General features: G+C 44.6%; 1 protein-coding gene across 3 annotated transcripts in view; it reads right to left on the bottom strand.

Moving 5' to 3' along the window:
- Positions 1–20,875, bottom strand: part of Nrp1 (neuropilin 1) — a 146,044-nt gene that overhangs the window by 49,517 nt on the left and 75,652 nt on the right. The gene's annotated exons all lie outside the window — the stretch shown is intronic.

Raw genomic sequence — 20,875 nt, 5'->3', positions numbered from 1 at the left:
CAGACTCTTCCCGCCACACTTACAGGAGGAGGCTCTTCAGTTTGGGATGATTCAACTCCCAAGTGTACACTGAGTATTGAGCTGATCTGCATTCACTTTAGAACTCTACTCCCTGGATGTACTTTCGGATGGACAGACAGATATCTCCTGTAGCCTGGATTCCTCTGAACTCATTGTGTAGCCAAGACTAGTCTTGAACGTTTGATTCTTTGGCCTCCACCTCCCCAGTGCTGAGATTATAAGCATATGCCACCATACCTGTTTTGTGGGGTGCTGGGGATGGAACCCGCCATACCTGCTTTGTGGGGTGGCGGGGATGGAACCCACCATACCTGCTTTGTGGGGTAGCGGGGATGGAACCCACCATACCTGCTTTGTGGGGTGCTGGGGATGGAACCCACCATACCTGCTTTGTGGGGTGCTGGGGATGGAACCCACCATACCTGCTTTGTGGGGTGCTGGGGGTGGAACCTGCCATACCTGCTTTGTGGGGTGCTGGGGATGGAACCGGGGGCTCTGTAAATGCTAGACAAAAACTCACCCAGCTTAGACACATCCCCAGCCCTGGTATTTATAAAGTTTTGAGGGAGCGCTAGTTACTAGGCAGGAAAGAAGATTCTCAGGTACAAGAGAATCAGCTGGCTTTCAGGAAGGAGCCTGGTACAAAGACAAGCAACTCCTCAGCAGGGAAATGTCCATAGAGCACAAGCATGAGTCACCCTGAGAAGGAAATGGTATTTTCTTTCTCAACAGCAATGAAACACACTAGCAGCTTCCTCTGTAATTGCATAAAGTTTCCTGCTGGGGTTTAAAGTCTGTGGCTCCTCTTATTTGCTGCACTGGGAATATTTGAAATTCCATTTCATTTTTCTTCCTAACATTACTGCCACTAAATTTTTACTACAGATGAATGACAACTTCACAGAATCTAGGCCTAGACGGCTGTGACCAAGAGAGGGTGCTTCCTAGATCTGATAACCAGCTTCCTCCAGCTGTGGACTCAGCGCTAATGGTGGGGTTGGGGGGGCGTTATTTGTACACTAGGATTTCTCTCCAAATGCCAAGGGGAATTCTGTGGAAACAGGAAGAGATCCCCCATTCTCCACCCCCACCCCCCCCCACACACACACAATAAAATGCATGGAAAGTATGGGAGGAGCTGGAGACAGTTGGTCCCATCAACACCTTGCTCACATCATGTTGTCCATGCCAGGCTTAATGCCTTGAGTGCTTTTATCAGTTTCAGCATAGTGCACCCCAGAATGTGCCACTTAGCATAAATGTCATTTTGAGATAAAGCAATTAAGAATCAAGAAGAGATAAGAGAAACAGTCTCTGCCATCCTGAGAGCAGGGCTTGTATCTTCTATGTTAACGGTGTGAAAGTCTCCCTTGTGCCAGGCTACCCAGTATCAATCCTGGGGTGAGTACATGAGCACATCTTACTGGAAAAACCTGAATTTCCACTCATTGTCATGAATGTGTTCTCTGTACTTTCTCACAATTTATTGGCCCCCAGAAGCCCAAATCCCCTTCATTTTGACAACTAATTTCTCTATAGTAATTGCCATTTGTTATACAGCTGGATGTATAACTGTTTCTTTGAACTTTTACTTTTCTATGAAGTCCCGGGGACATTAAAAAATATGAATAAAATCTGCATTGCTTTCTCTTGTTGATCGATTGTTTGCCAGTTTAGTTTGAAGGCCCCAGACACAAACCTAGCCCAGCACAGGGATAACCTTTTCTGCTCTTATGAGTCTTTCTCACTGGCGTAGCTAATTAGGACAATGGCCTCAGTCTACCTTCATGTGTAGTGTCTGATTATATTAAAACACTTGTAACCTCATTAAAATATATTAAAATTCCCTCCTTCTCTTCTATCTCTCCCCCTCTCCCTCCCCCTCCACTCTGCCCTCCTTCTTCTAAAGAGCAGTGAGCATTTCCTCTTTTCCGCCTGGTGGATGAGCCAGGCACTTCTGTTCCGGTGAGTCCATCTCACAGCTCTTTGGGTTTCTCATGCTATGCTCGCCCTGTAGTTCCTTTTAGTCATTTGTGATTTCTCTGGAAAAGCATTTGTCTTTCTGTATAGCTAATGGGATTCCTAGTGAAACATTTATAAAATGTAGTAGTTTCAAGAAAGAACAAAATCTCCTTAAGACATCACTACTGGGACAACACACTTCACTTTCCCAGAATCTTGTTCCTATGAAAATACATGTGAATGTGTGTGCGTTTTATAGTTATAAAAATAGGGCCATTCTAACTCTGCAGTTGACAACTTGTCAGTTCCTTCTGTTTTATGACTATATCTCCTGCCCAAGAATATTCTTCTCTCTCATCCTTTCTCTTTCTTCTTTCTTTTCTTTTTTCCTTTTGGTCAGGTCCTGTGTAGTTTAGGCTGATCTAGAACTCACTATTTAGCCAACACTGGTCTGGAACTCTCAGACTCCTCTTGCCTTAGCCTTCTGAGTGCTGGGAGGACAGGCATGTGCCACCATACCTAACTGCATCACCACTTTTAAAGGCATCCCCTGTATTGGTGGACTGATGTCATCTGACTCCACAGTAGGAGTCTGCAAGCAGACAGGAAGAGAAAGGATGTGTGTGTGTGTGTGTGTGTGTGTGTGTGTGTGTGTGTGTGTGTGTGTGTGTGTGTGTGTGTGTGTGTGTGTGTAGGGCGAGGGGCAGGAAGAGTAGAATTCACCATGAAGAAATGCGGAGATGAAATATCAGGCACCAAAGAGGCAAGTGCACTTCTCACAGGGCAGCAGACACAGTTGGTCTGAAATGCATGGACTCTGCTGAGCACTGGAAGGCAGTGAGCAGCAGCTGTGGAGACAATCTAGGATCTCGTCAACATCTGGACTACGCTTTGCTTTCACCAAGCTTGCATTCCAGGACACAGGAATGGTGCACTTAAGGCAAACAGGAATGGCAGAGAAGCCAGCACTGCTCAGGGCTCTTCTCCACAGTGCACCCTGCTGTGTTCTGGAGGATTCCTTTCCTGAACATTACTTGCTTTACCCACAAATATCTGGGTTCACAGGCACTATAATCAGGTAATGTGACCCCAAGCCCAAGCAGCTTTGCTTCACTCACTATCTTCGGGGCTTTAGAGACTATCCTTACATCCTAGCTGTCATATTTTTGACTGGAAGATGGATGTGTTTTCACATCTGAGTTTGGGGGACTTCTCTGATGAAGGGCGGTGGGGAGAGACACGGAATGGGGGTAGGCACACATGCAACTGAACATCAAATGCATTCTCTTAGCTTGTTGAGCATTTCCCACTGCGGGTAAGTCACATATCACATCTGGAAAGTATCCAGTGGTGTGTATGCTATCCTCACAAGTCCATCAGACTCCTTTGGAGTTCTAGTTGCTGCTTCCTGAGCCAGTTTTCACAACACAATGAACATAAGTGACTCAATAAGACACTCTGTTTCCAACACTGATATGAAATTCTAAGATGTTAGGTTGCCTACCCATATCTTATTTTCACACAAAGAGGCATCAGGCAGAAGCAAGGGACTCTAGAGCTTTTCCTTTCAGCCATGGGGTGCAGAGCATGGTTGGCCCTACTGCTGGGGACCTGTGAAGGCACTGTGTCTCCTGGCCTTTTGCTTGTTCTTTCTTTTCAGGTATCTACAAGAATAAACGCTTTATGGCCAAAGGCATTGTCTTCACAATAACAGGAAACACATTCCCCAGATAAAGAGAAGCGAGGAAAAAGCCCACATTTTACCGAGAATCACTGCATTTTTCTCAGCATTGCACAGTAAATCACGCAGCTCGCAGCCTCCCAGCCATGAAACGCATGCTGCTGCTTGCCTTGATTGTGCACAACTGGCCATCAGTAACGTAATGTGGAAAACCTCATTTCCAAAATGAAAATCTGCCTTGCTCAATAAAATACTGCCCCATGAGTGAGCATTGGCAAGGGAGCATTTATCAGCTTTTAATGCTCCCCTGGCAGGCCGGCACAACAGCCTGAGAAAATAAAGGACAAAGAACTGATTAAAAACCGGAAAGTCTGCTCGTGAGGGGAAGACATGGCAGAGTTTCTTCAGAACATCTCTGATGACTCAAGGCTGTTTAATTCATCAGTTGATACTAAAGCTAAAGAAAATATTTTTAAGCAATTGTCTCATTTCCTTAGATAAAACACATGTTTTCTGACCTAGTCAGGCATGTGGACCTCAGCTATTCTAGGCTGAGTGGGGCTAATTCGTAGCGTCTGGCCATTGTCTGCCTGAGTCTCAGGGTCTCTGGCTTCTTATAGATGCTAATCGGAACACAACCACCTAAGGTTAATAACATAACCCTCCACCTATATTACTTTTTCATGATTATCGCATTACATCGAAAAATGCAGATAACTAAAAATCTGTATTTCAGCCTCTGTGTTCAGGGTGTTTTGTTTAAGGGCTAAACTTCAAACCTCTTATCAAACAAGGAAAGTTTTATGGACAAATAAACTGAGAAGCAAAGTGACATATTTCCTTGCCCAGAGTCACCCTGTGTGGCTCATGGCACCCTACACTGTTCCCCAAGTTATGAGACAGAAAAAATATGATCTGACAGCTCTTCTTAGGAAATTAAATATTTTGTGCGGTTATAGGAAATATGAGACCATCTGTGGCCACCTTGCTGTTAGTTTAAACTGCATGCAGAGCTAGTGGAAGGGTCCATTTTGAATATTATACAGTGAAAAAGATAAGCTGATGGCTATGGGTATTTTTTTTTTTAAGTTCAAGACAGGAAAAGCCAACACTCACTGGTCATCTTAGTTGCTTGAATGAACCCTTCTGACCATAGTTAAATTAGGGGAGAAAACGAACTTCTGGTTGTAGCTATATCTGATTAACGGACCCTCTTCCATTCTCATGTTAACCCACAAACCAGAAGCAACTATTTTAAAAAGAAAAAAATTTAATTCTGAGGTAATCTTTGACTTGGTTCTTTGTGAATAGTGAAATCTGTCGTACCTTACTTGTCCAGAAACAAGGAGGCACACAGCAAGTGTGAGCCTTGGGCAGACGCTGACATTGAGTCAACAAGAAAGTCAGAGCTAAGCCACACAAGCTTCAGAGGTGCTCAGACGCAGAGGGTGACAATAAACCAAAGGATCGAAGGTGCCGTATGTGCAGAGAAGGCATTTCACCCAGTAAATTCAAACGCTTGGGTGTGACTCTTTGAAGCGCAAAGGCATGTTTAGAAATGTGGTATGTCACACACGACGGTGCCACACTGAAGTCAAAACTGACACTGTGAGGGCAACAGGACATTACAGAGCTCGGAGAAGGGGAAACACTTGTGGAAGGGAACAGACAGGGCTTTATTGAAAAGGTCAAGTGATGCATTCCAACTGGGCCTCACAGGATGGGTGAGACTCTGGCTGAGGAAGTGGTCAGGGTTGATGAGACAGAGGCGAGAGGAGTGGCAGTCTCACCCAGTGGCCTACCAGGGGTTAATATTGCTCTTTTGTCTCGTACCTCCTGTCAGAATTTACTCAGAGAACAAGGGTAGCTCTGCTCTCTCTCCCTCTCTCTCTCCCCGCCACCCCCCCCCGTCTCTCTCTCACACACACACACACACACACACACAGACATACACCATAACACACAGACAGGTGCATTCACACACACACTCACACACAGGCATAGAGACACATACACACACAGACATACACATCACAACACCACTTAGTGACATATAGACATGTGGATTCACACTCACACAGACACACGTATCACATACACCACACACACAGGCATGTAGACACATACACACGCGAACATGACACACACCACACACAGACATAGACATACCGTATATAGATACACACATATACCACACCACTCACACCTGACACACCACGGAGAGATAGAGATCACACACATGCACACCATAGAGACATATACACCATCCACAACTCCCTCAAATTACATATACTCCATAGAGAGAGACAAATTACACACACACACACACACACAGCATACATAAACACAGACACACACACACCACACATATACACTGCCATCTACAAAGACGTATCACAGAGTCACACAAGTCACACATCCCACACACACACACAACATACATACTACACTACACACCAAGAAACACACAAGACATATAGCATACATAACCATACCACGCTACCATACCACACACAAAGCCACACACACACACACACACACACACACACACACGAGAAACACAACATATACACATACATGTACCACACACATACACACATCACACACATCACACACACACCCCATCCTCCTTTGTGGGCCTTTGTGAAATGCAGGAATCCAAATCACAAAGCATCTGATAGTCACAGAGACAGAGGTGACCTTGCTGTGATTTTACCCCACAAGTAGCCTCATACACTGTACTGCTGAGTTACTTTCTCTGACTCCGAGACGAGGGACACCCCCGTTGGAGACTCCGCTCTTGGGCCAGCAGCACTCTATCTGCCTGAAGCTTTACGCCTACACAGAAACAACGCCCTCTGAGGACACAGTGCACTAGTGGTGTGCTCTTCCTCAGGTTCTCCTCTGCTGTTCAGATCCCATGCTGGCTTCTCCGACATTGAGGACGGGCCAGCGAGTGTGCGCAGCAGCTCAAACCTGTATGGGGCATCCTTCCTCCCCTGCAGGGAAGGCAGTAGCTCGCAACTGTTCATTAACAATGCAGGTTAGTGTTTGGTGTGTCTAAGTGCTTGTTGCAAGGGTTAAAAGGAAGGACAAGACTTTTTTTTCTCTCTCTGAAGCGAGGGAGGAAAAAAAGCCAAGTAAAGGGTAAATCTCAGTACAGAATGTACAGGGTGCACTGAACTTCTCAGAAGATTCCGGGCTTAAGAAATAGGGGGGTTAGGGTTGGCATGTGGAGGCCAAAGGCACCCAGGAAGTGGCTGTGTAGCTTTGACACAGAAGAGCACCATGGCCAAGCAACTCAACCAGCCAGTGGCAGTTCAAGCATTAGTTTCTTCTTCTCTTCAACAGGAAATACTTAGTTACTTTCCACGGCTGTTATGAGGACCATATAATGCAGACCTCCACACAAGAGTGAAAATATTTTCCTTAGTCATCTCATAATTAATTTGTGTGTGTGTGTGTGTGTGTGTGTGTGTGTGTGTGTGTATGTGTGTGTGTGTAAGTTATAATTTCTTTGGAGGAGTGACAGTCTTCTGCAGCTTTCATCCACTATTCCTATATACCCCTAATCTCTAGTAGATGCCAACAATATCCCTTGTGCTTAAATTCAATGCTGTTTTAAGTCCAGCATGGTTGTCAAAGTCTGTAACCCCTTTCAAGCAAAAGACAACTGCGTGATATTAAAATCAACAAGAAAGTCTCTGGGCCACTAGCTGTCCTTTCTAAGAAGGAAAGTGATTACTCTTACCCTCATAGTTTGCGCTGTGAGTAATATAACTTGCCAAGAGCTTTTCAGTTCTTTTGAAAGGCTGCTACTTAAAACTAGAGTGCCATTGAGTCGGACCGGTTGGGCCCACCCTGTATGATGTGGTTCTCGTTATTCATTTCTCAAATGGTCTCTCATGAACCTAGTGTCTCTTCTCCTGGAAGTTGCCTAAAAGGGCAGCAGTGATGAAAAACCTCTTCTGCTATATCACACATGATTTCAAAGACTTTGTCCTGCCTGCCCCACCTTCCTGCTAAGAAGCAAAGACAACCCTGACACACTGTGCTATGTGTGTGTGAGCGGCTTACCTGCCTGGGGTCTGGGACTTCCTTATGCCTTCCTTGTACTTTTGCAAAAGTAGCACCAAATCTGCACCCTTGAAAATCATAAGGCTTCACGTGATTTTCAGTCTGCAAGAGGTGTTATCATTGCGGGGCCAGAAAAAGCAAGCAGACTCCAGGCAGAAGCAGAGCTGAGCTGAATCCAAGGTGAAGGACACAGACGGACACACAGACAGCAGACAGACAGACACAGACAGACAGACAGACACACACACACACACACACACACACACACAAACACACCGCAGTTTAAAAAGATGACAGACACAGACAGACACACACACCCATACACACACACGTGCGCGCACACACACACACCCAAACACACCTTAGTTTCTTGGCAGTTTAAAAAGGTGTAAAACTAAAGCAACCAAAAAATATTAAATACAGGGAAGGCATCTTTCAGTTTAAAATGCTGCACTGAGGCTGGGGAATGGCTGTCAATAAAGTGCTTGCTGTATAAGCAGAAGGACCCGGGTTTGACTGCCAGAGCCCCTGACAAGGCTGGTGCAATGGCACACACTCATTACCTCAGCACAAGGCAAGGATCGTTGTAACTCACTAGTCAGCCAGTCTAACCTATCTGGTGCGTCTCAAACACAAGGTGACTAGCTCCTAAGGAGTGACAGCCGAGGTTGTCCTCTGGACTCTACATGTATGCACAAGTGCATACATATCTGTGTGTACGCGCGCGCGCGCGCGCACACACACACACACACACACACACACACACACACACACACACACACACACACGCTCCCCCACAACACAGTGGTTGTTCCTTTCTGCCCCTGTGAGTCTTTTTGCTACATTGGGGGTGATTTCTAAATGACTGACTAGAAGTAAACATTCATAGTCAGCGTCTGCCTATTCCACAGTCAACCATGCCCTTGATTTCTCCTTTGACTAAAAACTTGGTTTCAAAAACAAACGGAGGATGGGAGGATTCCTGGAAACGAAAAGGTTTCAGATGGGAGTAGTGGCCTCCATCAGTCACTTGCCCTATAAACTCTGACAGCTTCCGTTCACACGGTTTTCCATGCATGTCTCAGGGATGTAGGTGGGCCTCTCCCAGTAATGAGAGTTTCACATGCTGATGGGGTAGTTGTGAGCTCAGGTGTTAAGAAAACTTCCTCACTTGCCATAAAACACCCTCCCAGGAGCTGACAGGATCGCTGAGCCTGAGGTTAGAATGAATGTGACCCAGAGTAGAGACAGAAGAGAAGCATTAGGCTGCTTGGTGCCAGCTGTCACAAATTCTGTGCAGTATCTGGAGGAAAGACCACCACAGTGGTTTTTGCTTGTTTGTTGTTTGTTTGCCCGAGGCAGGGTTTGGCTACCTAGCTCTGCCTGTCTTCATGCTTGAGGTCTCTGCCTCTAGAGCCCTAGTGTTACTGGCAGGGGTAACCACCCTCAGCCCAATCATTTTGAATACAGATAAATGAGGCTCTGAGTGTGTTTCCCTATTAAAAATCTGACCAACCCATTGGTATACTGATTCTTTTCATCGGAGTCATTTATAAAGGGGGTGGCTAAGGCTTTCAAAAGTACATTTTCAAGGAACGATCAAGACTTGTGATTAGAACTCATGGTGGCTGAGCTGAAGAAAACCCAGGCTGTGGCAGGATGAAGAATGTCCCCTGTAACCTCCCTGAGTGGAGTATGCAACGGAAACGAGGAAGGACGTGCGTCTCAGAGAGCTGCAACTGTCTGCGTCCCCCAGAAGAAAGGGACAAACATGGCACCATAGTACCCCGAGGATCACATGCCTCCTTCACAGTGCAAATGCAATCAACTCACACACAACTGCAAATTATTTCCATGTTTTGAGAAAATTCCAGATTGCTAATTTCAAGCATTTGAGCTCGGGTCACACAATGAAAAAAATATGCCTGCCTGACAGCTTACAAAACACCCACAGGACATAACCACATGCGTCACACAGGAGTACTGCGCTGTTTGCCCCTCCCTTACCTCAGCTGGGAGTCTCAAACATGCCAGAAACAATGGCTGGCACTGAAGCCGTGTGTGTGTGTGTGTGTGTGTGTGTGTGTGTGTGTGTGTGTGTGTGTGTGTGTGTGTGTGTGTGTGTGTGTGTGTGTGTGTGTGTACTTGCATGTGTGTGTGGAGGTTTGAGGTTAATATCAGGTATCCTCCCCAATCTCTTCTTCAGTTTAGTTTTGAGACACTGTCTTTCCCTGCACCTGGAGCTCATCGATTTGGCTGGGCTGGCAGGTCAAAGAGCCCCAGGGACCTACCTACCTCCTCCTCCCCATCATGGAGAGCCTCGGTCACTGCCACTCTGACTTAGTTCCTCATGCTTGCGGGGAAAGCAGTTTACTGGCTAAGATAGGGTTGGACATTTCAACTACATGCTCGGCAATGGTAAGGAGTCACCTGTTTGGTGCAGGTGGCCAGGCTGCACTGCGTGAAAACACGTAAGAAGGAATGATGGTGGAGGCACTTTTTGGCAGAGACATGGAGCTAGAATGCTCTGGAATGCTTCGAAGAGCTTCCTTCTTCCCACAGGGCCTTGCAGGGTTTCTGATCAGGGAGAATTCAATTACATGGTAGTTATACTCTGAGATGCAAAGTTAAGGGATTACAGCACATCACTTCACATGGTTTTAATTAAAATGCCAGAAATTAAAAAGAAATGGAATGATGATTCTTAATCTGTACGAATTATGTTTGATAAAAGACCTTAATTGAGATGAATCTAAAATGAGAAACATAAATATCCTAAATCTATACATTTTGTAGAAAGTGAAGTAGAAACCAGTTTTTTTTTTTTTTTTTAATGTAAACTATTCTAGAAAGCAGCAGTGTTTCCCTCTGAGAAAGCTAGGTTACTGCATGGTGGAGGTTGAGAAGTGCAGCTGTGTTTCCAGGTGGGCACCTGCATGAGAGTCGCGTGCTCCCTGCTAGACAGAACATCCAGGCAGAAGTCTCAAAAAATGGTCACCACGGCTACTGCACTCAATGAGGTTTGTCTACAGCCAGTTGATATTAGAGAAAACGCACTAAACACGCAAAAAGCACTGGATGCTTTCCTCCTCTTTTGTGTATGTCATGTGCACATATGTGTACGCATATTTTGCATGTTTTCAAGTGCACAAGACTTTTTATATGTTAGATAAGTGCTAAATAAATTATTTCATTGTGGTATGGATGCCTTCCAAATGACAATGACATCATTATAAACGGACGTAGTCACTGGGAATGTGCTAAGCTACAGAGCACTGTAATACTTGTGATATGAAACATTGCTTGGGAATAGCAATGACTATTCTGGATTTTTAAAAAAAATACTTTAAAAATTAAGTTAACCTATGTGACGGTTAATACTGTCAACTTGAGAGGACACAGAATCACCTAGGAGACAAAGCTCTGTGGATGTCTGTGAGGGAGTTTCTAATTAGGCAGACTGAGAGAGTAGGGCCCCACCATAACTGTGGTTGGCACCATGCCATCAAAGGAGGAGGAGGAGGAGGAGGAGGAGGAGGAGGAGGAGGAGGCAAGCTGAGCACCAACCCTCATCTCTACTTCCTGACTGTGGACACACTGTGACAATCAGGTGCTCCATGTTCCTGTTGTCACTCTATCCCCATCATGATAAACTGTACCCCCAAACTGTAAGCCAAGCCTCTTCCCTGAAGCCTCTCACATCAGGTTGTGTCCCAGGAATGAGAAAAGCAACTGATATAACACACAGAGCAATGAGCTCCACTATGGATTTTTCACTAGACTGGTTTTTTTTGGGGGGGGGGGATGCTTAAATAACAATCAAATTTGGCTCACCACATGCATACTTATTTTGTTAAACTCAGGAGCTTAAAAAAGTTAATTTTTCTTTTTCCTATAAGCTCCATGTGTTTCTTAATACAGTGAAAAAGATTCCCCACAGTTTTACATTTCTTATGATTTCCTAACGTCTTTGTCTTTTCATTACCCTGAGTATTTCCCAGAAGACATTTGGTATTTAATTCCCAGAGCCTCTCAAACTAAAGACCCTGACTCGGTGCTCCTGCAGCGAGGAGCCCACAGGCCTAGCTGGGTCTGGTCTTTCTCTGGTTGGACCTGGGATTTACCACCTTCCCCAATATGTAAACACTTCACGTCTAGAGCGACAACCAAGATGCCTTCCTTGAGGACGCTGCTGTGTGGGTGTGGCTTTCTCGTCATCTATCTGGTAGTCTTTTAGCTTAGATGCTCAGAAATGAACATTACGTTTTGTTTAAGGAGAGACAGATACTGGGTATTGATCAAACTTTAAGGTGCAAGCAGGCTGTCATGGTAGGCATGCCCAGCCTACAGACATTTCCTTCAGAGACAAATGTCTGCTTTCTCTCATTACCCATGGGCTGCATCTCCCTGCAAACTAGCTTGGAAGAAACAAGGGAAACAGCCCACCACAAGCAGAGTTTCTGCGTGAACCCCTCAGATGAGCTTCGTGGGGGAATCAGCACTAACAATTACTTGATCTAAGGAAAAAAAACTTTCTTAATGGAAAAAAAAATTAGCTGTGTGCTGCCTCACACCATTATCAATAGTACTTAAAATGAGTTCCAGCTATGCTCCATATATTTGTATTTTCATCTCAGGGAAGCTCAGAGCACTAGCCAATTGAGTGCATTTATTTTTAATAGAATCATGGAATCTTAAATGCTTGAAAGGCCCCGAGAAGCTGTCTTATCCAATCATCTACCCCCCGAAGAACAGTATCGATAGCCCTCCCAGGCTTGCTAAAAGAATAAAAGGGCTTATTTATTCTCTTTGCTAGATCCATAAAATGTAGTTAGAAGTTTAAAGCGTTAGAATCCTAAGGAAAAATAAAACTTTGCTGGAATGAAGGCTTTGTTCTCCTGACACAAGGCAATTAGAAGAATGTCATAAATGCATTTTTAACCCCTTGAGGCAAAGAGAACTGGTGAAAAAAAAAATAAAAGCACAAGTCACATGCACAAGTGCACATGTGATTATTCTTAGTCATGATGTGTGCAATTAGTCTCAAATGCCTACTCTCGTCAACTGCTGGAAATACAAAAGCATAATGCATTTTATTACTATTGGGATATACAAAGCATTTTAAAATTTAATCTACTTTTCTCTCTTTATTGGAACCTAGAGTTGAAAAAGATTAGATAGCCAAGGGAAAGGAGGGAAAGGGCGAAGAAAGGAGTAACTCATGTATGTAGGCATGTGTGTGTGCGCACGTATAAGGCACATGCATTTGTGTGTACATGTGTGTTTGTGCATGCTTACACATGTGCGTGTATTTTGTACATATACATGTTTGTGTGTTCATGGGGATTGGATGTTCACATTCTTGTATATACATAACTCACTCAAGCATCAGTCAGCAACCCAAACTGCTCTTTTGATGTGGATCAAAACCCTCATGTTGATGTAGAGCTTCTGAGTGGTGCATTAACCAAGAGCTATGGGGCTTTACATCTCCATCCACATGGAAGCCTGAGGACCAGGGTGCAGGCCTCTCCCTCGTCAACGGAGACGGTGTCTGTGGATACGCCAGAAGTGTCACCCTAGGAGTTCTTCCCAGTTCTGAAGAACGTATTTGTTTTTTGCTCTGGGCTTTTCAAACTACAATATGAAAGTTATTTAAAGCTTAAGACTGGGTGTGTTACGTTATACACGGCATAAATGTAGCCGTTGCTCCTAAATGCAGACATTAACACATGCTGTAAAAGGTACAATTATTACCACTGGGACAGAAATCAACAAACCTCACGAAAGGAATTTCCTAAAACTACTATCATAAAATCTGTGCGCATTGTGGATTTCATTAACATTTTACTCCCGGAGGATTCCCAATTGTATAATAACAGAAGTTCTTTAAATTTTCAGTACTGCAGTCAGGAACACTCTTTTCACCCAAAACAGATGTGAAACAATCAGCCTTCCCTTTTCCTTGGCCCACAGATTTGGTGCTGGCTGGCAACCAGGAGCATGTAATGGGCTGTTATTTAGGTTAGAGATGTGAGAATGCAATTATTTTCCCATGAAAAGATAAATTGATAAATAATAGACAGGCTTTGTAACCTCTGTTTCCTACTCTGGAATATGTTGAAAGTTAAAAGACAACAGCAGCAAACTTTTGATTGGCATACTTCAGGAGATATAAAATATGTCTGTGTACAACTCTTGCCATGTGCAGGAGAGCTAATTTCATTCTCATCTTGCCTGTCACTTATGACTGACAATTTTATCCTATGTTTCCGTTCCCTGGTCTCATCCTTATCTCTGCATTCTGAGTGTGATTGTGAAGTAGTCTAAAATAACATCTGTATTTATTTAGTTTAAAACAGTTCACTTTTAAGGACTAAAAATAGAGAAACTTAAGATAAGCAACAAGGGAAATAGTGATGTGATTTTCCTGAATAGGGTAAACAAATACATCAGTATTTTTGGAAAACAAAAGAACCAGGCTCCAGTTCAAAGAATGGTAGCAGCTTCACACACACACACACACACACACACACACACACACACACACACGCGTACACACACACACACACACACACGCACACACACACCACACGCACGCACACACCACACATCACACACGCATGCACGCACACATACACCACACATGTATGTGCGCACACACACCATACACACATGCATACACACACACACACACACACACACACACACACACACACCACACGCATGCACACGGTGAGCACCCTCTTGATGGTCACCTTTGGCCAGGCATGAAAAAAGTAATCATCCACACAAATGTCTTTTGGTAGTCAGAACTCTTATGTGGGAAGGCACACAAGTTCGCCGGGGCACACCCAGGGGCACCGCTCATCAGCCTGCAAGTCACAGAGGAGCCCCTGTGTCCGAGACCTACCTATCCCACACAGCTTGAGGCCTGCCCACACTAAGAAACGTCTCCACATATCATCCAGTTCTGTGCAGCTCTGAGGCTTCTGAAGTGATGACTCTAGTTAACAGGCATTGCCCACCAGCCAGTGGCTAAGCAGGGGCCAGCTGAAACTCAAAGTGCCATTGCTCTTCAGGGCCTCACCTTCAGAAGGGTGCACACTCTACACAGCTTACTAGGAGCAGAGTAGGAACAAATCACTGGGCCTTTTGTCTGGAAAAATGAAAGAAAATGATGCTAATACCTGCTTTCAGTCCTACTCTTTGAGCTGAGGTGTCCTAGGAAGGAGAAACAATCTCTTCTAGGATCTAACTGTGAATGTGGGTTCAAAAAAACCCAACAAAATCCAGACTGTCATTACAATAATGAGAAGGCAAGGCAGTGAGCAAAGCGCTGCACATGACCTTTCAGCGTGGTTCTGTATGGACAACTGCAAGTCTTTCAGCATTATTTCCAAACATTATTATTCATGCTCTCTAGGGAGTGTTAACCTGAAATATCCATTAGTCAAATTATTTGTCTGATTTCTAAAGCAGAATTAAGCGGTCAACTTGACCAAAACTATTTAAACCATCTTGGTAACTTCTACATGACAAACAGTCAGCTAAAATACTGAAATAATTACATGAGTTTCTGTTTACCCCAGATCAAATCCACCCCCCTAAACTCTTGAAACTCTGAATTTAATGCATCTCTATTTAGGACCTTCAAATGACCTGTAATGTGAAAGGCCAAAGTCTCAGAGACAACTTTAACAAATGTGGCTCAGAAGACAGGGGCTTCTGCAACAGCGGGCCCTGGAATGAACACAGCCCAGGTATCAGACTGTGCAAAACACTGGTCTATGTGGGAAGAAGAAGTCAGTGCGAGTCCAGAGTAAAGGGACATGCCAAGACTCACATGGAGGAATATTTTAAGGTAAATTTTATATACCCTCCAGGTGAATTTTAGAGTACTAATATTAGTTGCACCCACACACACACCCAACACACACAGAGGAATGTACACAGAGCTGAACACCTATATTTTCCCTAAATTGGCTAACATTTCACAGGCATCATTCTGCATTTGGGGAAACCAGTGAGCTATTTCTGTCAGTTCTCTAGTTACAGATTTATAAAGTATCATTTTATTGTAATTTCGGCAATTTGCTAATGATCTGAATGAGTTAACGCACCCCCTGGAGTGCCTGGTTTATAAACACAGAGTGTTTACAGTCAGAATAACCCTGCTGAATACACATTCTGGATTAGTCAATTTGGCAGATGGAAGCGATCGTTTCAAGGAAAGCGTTACAGATTGTAAACCCAAAAGATGCTGGCAATTTTGTGAAAACTGAAAAATGATTTCAATCGGGGTACCTGTTCTACACTCGACACCTGAGAACAAAGGATCAATCCAGAAAGTACAGGGGAAAGAAGACACTGTCCAAGACTTGTTAACAAATGGCAGTGTACAGCTTATGACAAATCACTTCAGTTTCTAACTTTCAGTTTTGGGATACTCTAAAGGTTGCAAGCAAGGGCTTCAAATCAAACATTCCGAACTGAAATGAGCAAGCACGTTTTCCTACCTAAAAGATGATTAAAATATATATTAACGTTGACTACTAGAGGAAACCTTTACCTTATTTCATTTGGTCCTTGAAAGAAGCCTTTGCTCTTAAAGACAGTTCAATGTCTGCCTGTTTACGGTATGCACATGAGCATGCATGTGTGCGTGTTCACACAGAAGCCAGACAGGAACATGGGTCTGTCTATCCTGTTTTTTGAGACACGCTCTCTCACTTGCCTGTGGCTCTCCAAACAGGCCAACGTGGCTGACCAGCAAGTCCCAGGGATCCTTCTGTTCCCCTCCTCGCCAGTGCGGGATTCTGGTCAAGCTCCACTATAGAACGAATGCTTTTTCACACAGCTTCAGGGTAGAACTCAGGGCCTGATGCTTGCACAGCTATCTGCCCAGCCCCAGTGCCATGCTTCAAGTTACCGACACTTCCACTCTCAGCTGGTTGTAACTGACTGCTGCTTTCCCAGAGGCCTGCTCCAGTGTGAATTATCCACATCAGGGCTAACTTTCCAAACAAACAGAATGTGGCTGAGAAGCCAGCTACCTTCTGCTCCTCTGGAGTACTCAGAGCCATAAATACGCTGCTACAAAATTTCTCTTTTCCACAAAAGACTATAGCCCTTCTGTTTGGAGAAGAATGAAGTTTCAGCCTGAGTTGGTTTATCAAATAATTCTATTTCTGAAGTCATTGGGGGGTGGGGTGGTAATCGATTACTCCCTGGTGCCATTTTTATTTATATGGGATCAGCAGAGTTCATTTCCCACCAAGCCTTGTGTCTCTTGCTGTAGCTTTTCTTTTTTTGTCTCCTGGCATTTTAATCAGGGAAAGTCACAGTTGTTTTGAGGAAAACGCTCCCAAGAGCTTTAATTAAAGCTGGAAGGATAAGTCTGTTTACAGTGTGGTGAACACCATCATTAATAAAACATCGGAATAATTAACAAATTAAATTCTGCTTTTTTGTGTGTGTGAATGGCTACAGTTAGGATCTATGAGACCATGTCTCTTGAACAAATACAACACGATATGTACTTTGTGTAGAAGAAAAGAAAAAGGCAGCCTTCGTTTCTCTGGGCCTCCCAGCGCCATGGGCTGGTGGTGCTTCAGTGCCTAAAGGCCACATCATTGTTTTGGGGAAAGGACCTCATTTCCAGGAGTCTAAGGTTAGGCTCTAATGATGTGTTCACAAATAGGGATTCTGATTGCAGCGCGGAGATACTGAGTCTACGACTGCTTAATTAGAAACAATGAAAGGGAAAGATCATGTTAATAATAAGATAAGTGGCCTAAAAGAGAAACTACAGAATGGGATACTCTAGGGGGAAAACACGGTCACATTTTATAGTGTGCTCAACTGTGGCCACTGACAGGAGCTTCTTTGTGAAGTAGCCTTGTGAGCAGGATGTGGCCATTCGAGAACCTTCCAGTCGGGACTTCCCTTCATGTTCCTTCTAACCAGGCGGCTTCTTGTCCTGTTTTGAAGCTTCCTGGCCGACAACGGATCTCACAGGAAGCGCAAGTGTGGACATTGATATCCATGGCTAACGATGCATTGTTTTGTTTTGTTTTTTTAAATGTTACTTGGTGATTTCCTAAATGAAACAATGGGAACTGAAGGCTGTTCCTGTCTTTAAGGAAAGCCGGTTTCCAATGTTGCTTTATTAATTTAACACATGCAAGTATTTGTTCTAGTTGTTGCTACAGCAACGTGTTTTGTGGGGCATATTTCATGCAAAATGGGATAAAGCTGAAAATCAAGACAAATGTCATCTGCATAATCATGTGCATAAAAATAGAAGTATACGTGTGTGCTGCCGTACGTGCTGCGAGGCGTGATTAGCGGCGCCTGCCTCGGCCGGCCCTTCATCTGAATTATGCTGTACTTGTTGGATAATTTATAAAACATCTATCCGATGAAAACAACCAGGCAACCACTTCCAAGGAGATTCAGAAAAGCTGGAAGCACACGAAATTATTCATAATTAGGTGATGGGTGGGTGATAACTGCTCCTACTGTGAACACAGACATAAGTGTGTAAATGAGCTCTGAGTGCCGAGGGAAAAGGACCATTTTATCTCAGTGTGAACAAGAAGCTAAGCTTTCCTGACAGTAAAGTCTCACAGCCACTGAGGGGCAAAGTTCTTTGACATGGCCAACATAAGCATCTCTGGCTAGAGGGAAGGAGAAGAGGACAGAGTCTGGTACTCATGACAGTGACCCCGATGCGTGAAGGCAGAATGAACCACAAAACACACCTGGTGATATTAAGAAGCAAGTGAGTCTGGAAGCCCAGCATACTTTGCTTCCAAGTCCGGGGTTCCCACCGCCTGTGATCTTGAATACCTGCTGATTTTCCTCAGCCTCGGTGCCCATGTTTTTGAAATGGAGTTTTAGCTCCTTCCCAGGATTAGGGGATTAGATCAAACCTGTGTCTTGTTGGAACTGGTAATGTGGTTAATTGAAAGGGTGTTTGTCTAACATGAGGGAAGCCTTGACTTCCATCTCCAGCATCACATAAAAGCAGGCGCTTTGATCCTTGTCTGCAATTCCAACACTGAGGAGTAGGAAGCAGGAGGATCAGAAGTTCAAGGTCATCCTCAGGTATATAGTGAGTTCAAGGCCATCTTGGTCTACGTGAGCCTGTACCTCAAAAAGAAAGGAAAGCTGTCCAAAAGCTGATAAGTGGCCAGGACCCCTCAGAAGCAAACAATAGTGGAAAGTAGCTTATGAGAGATCCCACTCTCATTAGCACATTCACAGAGTACAGTTTGCCCTCTTCCCGACACAGGAGTAGGCTGAATAGGACCTGGAGATGAGGGATTGGCAATGAACTTCTTCCATAGGAATTTTTACAGCTTGGGTAACTGTCCTGGGTCTCCTTCTCCTTCTGCCTCGCCGACAGACATCTCAGGTAACAGCCACCCCTTGCTTAGCCTGGTATGTAAAGGTCTGACCCCTCCCAGCCAGTCCAGTAGTGGAAGAATGTAAACAGAGATAACCCTGGGGTGTGTGGGGTGTGTTTACTGCCATGCTTCTCCTGACCACACTATCCCATGAAAAGGCTGAATGACATTCCCACGTAGCTATCTAAGATAACACCTAGTGCAAACGATATAATACCCAATCCCAGTGACAAGCGCTTAGGGAATGCCCACTTTGTCGCCGTATTTCTGCCAATGAAGAAGTGGTTCTTTCAGAAGAACTGCTACACTAGCAGTTTCAGAAGGCCCGTAGGACCACAGGGCCCCGTTATTGAGTAAGCTCTATGTTACTCAGAATAGAAGTGCATTACCATGCAGACATGCTTAGCACTGCAAAAACGCAGGCTTCCCCCAGAGCTGTTTCTGTCATTCACAGTGAGCTGCATGTGGGTTTGGAGACACAGAAAGACAAGCTACCATGAGCAAATCAACTTCACCTCTGGTTCCATCTAGATCGGCTGCGGCAACCCCAAGTGACCCCGTTTTTTTCTACCTTCTCCGCATGGCTCAGTGCTACTGTTCAGGGTTAGAATGGGTTCAGTCTCCCGTCATAGCCTCTTTATTTTAAGTGTGTGTTAAACTAATGCGGACTTTGCAAAGTAAAACCGAATCCTGCACTTGTGCTCAGATGACACAGCTATGGGCACAAAGACAGAGGGAAAACCACTGACCGGTAAGCAGGGTATCCACACGTTTCACTAAACAACAGTACAGAACCCATGAACCCAAGCACAGGGCCTTGGGTGGAGGCATGATGGTCAACCTGATTGCCAGCGTGACTGGATTTAGAATCACAAAAGAAACAAATCTTTGGATGCATCTTTGAGGGATTTTTCTAGGTTAGGTTAATTGAGGTGAGAAGACACACCCTAAAAGTGGACACATTGTCTGAGGTCCTGAACTGCATAAAAAGAAGGAAGCATTCATCTTTCTCTGCTTCCTGATACCACGTGACCATATGCACCTAGCTCAGGCTGCCACACCTTCCATGTCACTATGGACCATATCGCCCGGAACTTCGCAGATGCAAAGTAAACCCTTTCTCCCTTAAGTCGCTTTCGTGGGATATTTTGTTGCAACAAAAAGACTAATAAGCAATACAGGTGGAGACATCCGGAAGTCAAAGTTGTGCAGGATGGGTACTCAGAAAGGTACGAGCTATAACTTCTGGAAAACGGTGAGAGTACAAGACATGGGGGGTGAGGACCAGCGGCGGCCACACTAGGAACCTAGTAGAAGCAGTAGCCCACCCCCTCAGTGACACACTTCCTCCAACAAAGCCACACTTACCAACAGTGCCACTCCCTATGGGCCAAGCATCTAAACACCTAAGTCTCTGGGGGCCATACTCATTCAAACCACCACAGAAATGAATGTACAATTATTGAGAAAAACAATCATGTCTAGTTCTGCTAACTCTGGAAAGAGCAGTAAACAGGACTTGAGTTTCCTGGGAGCCACCCGAGCCAGCTCTGCTCCTCCGTAGGTGTGAGTGTGAACATTTTGAATGAGTTCAGTATGTTCAGGGCTCTTTCATCTACTCATATGTGGGTGTTTGACACAGCACACATCCCTATTTGACAGCCTTTCCAGGTGCCTCATATGACTCCCAGCCCAGGTGTGTCCAGCCTTGTGCCATCTA

Source organism: Acomys russatus, chromosome 26, assembly GCF_903995435.1.
Source record: "Acomys russatus chromosome 26, mAcoRus1.1, whole genome shotgun sequence".
Classification (NCBI taxonomy): Eukaryota; Metazoa; Chordata; class Mammalia; order Rodentia; family Muridae; genus Acomys; species Acomys russatus.
The sequence above is the reverse complement of the archived record's forward strand: the minus strand, read 5'-3'. Positions and strand labels throughout refer to the sequence as shown.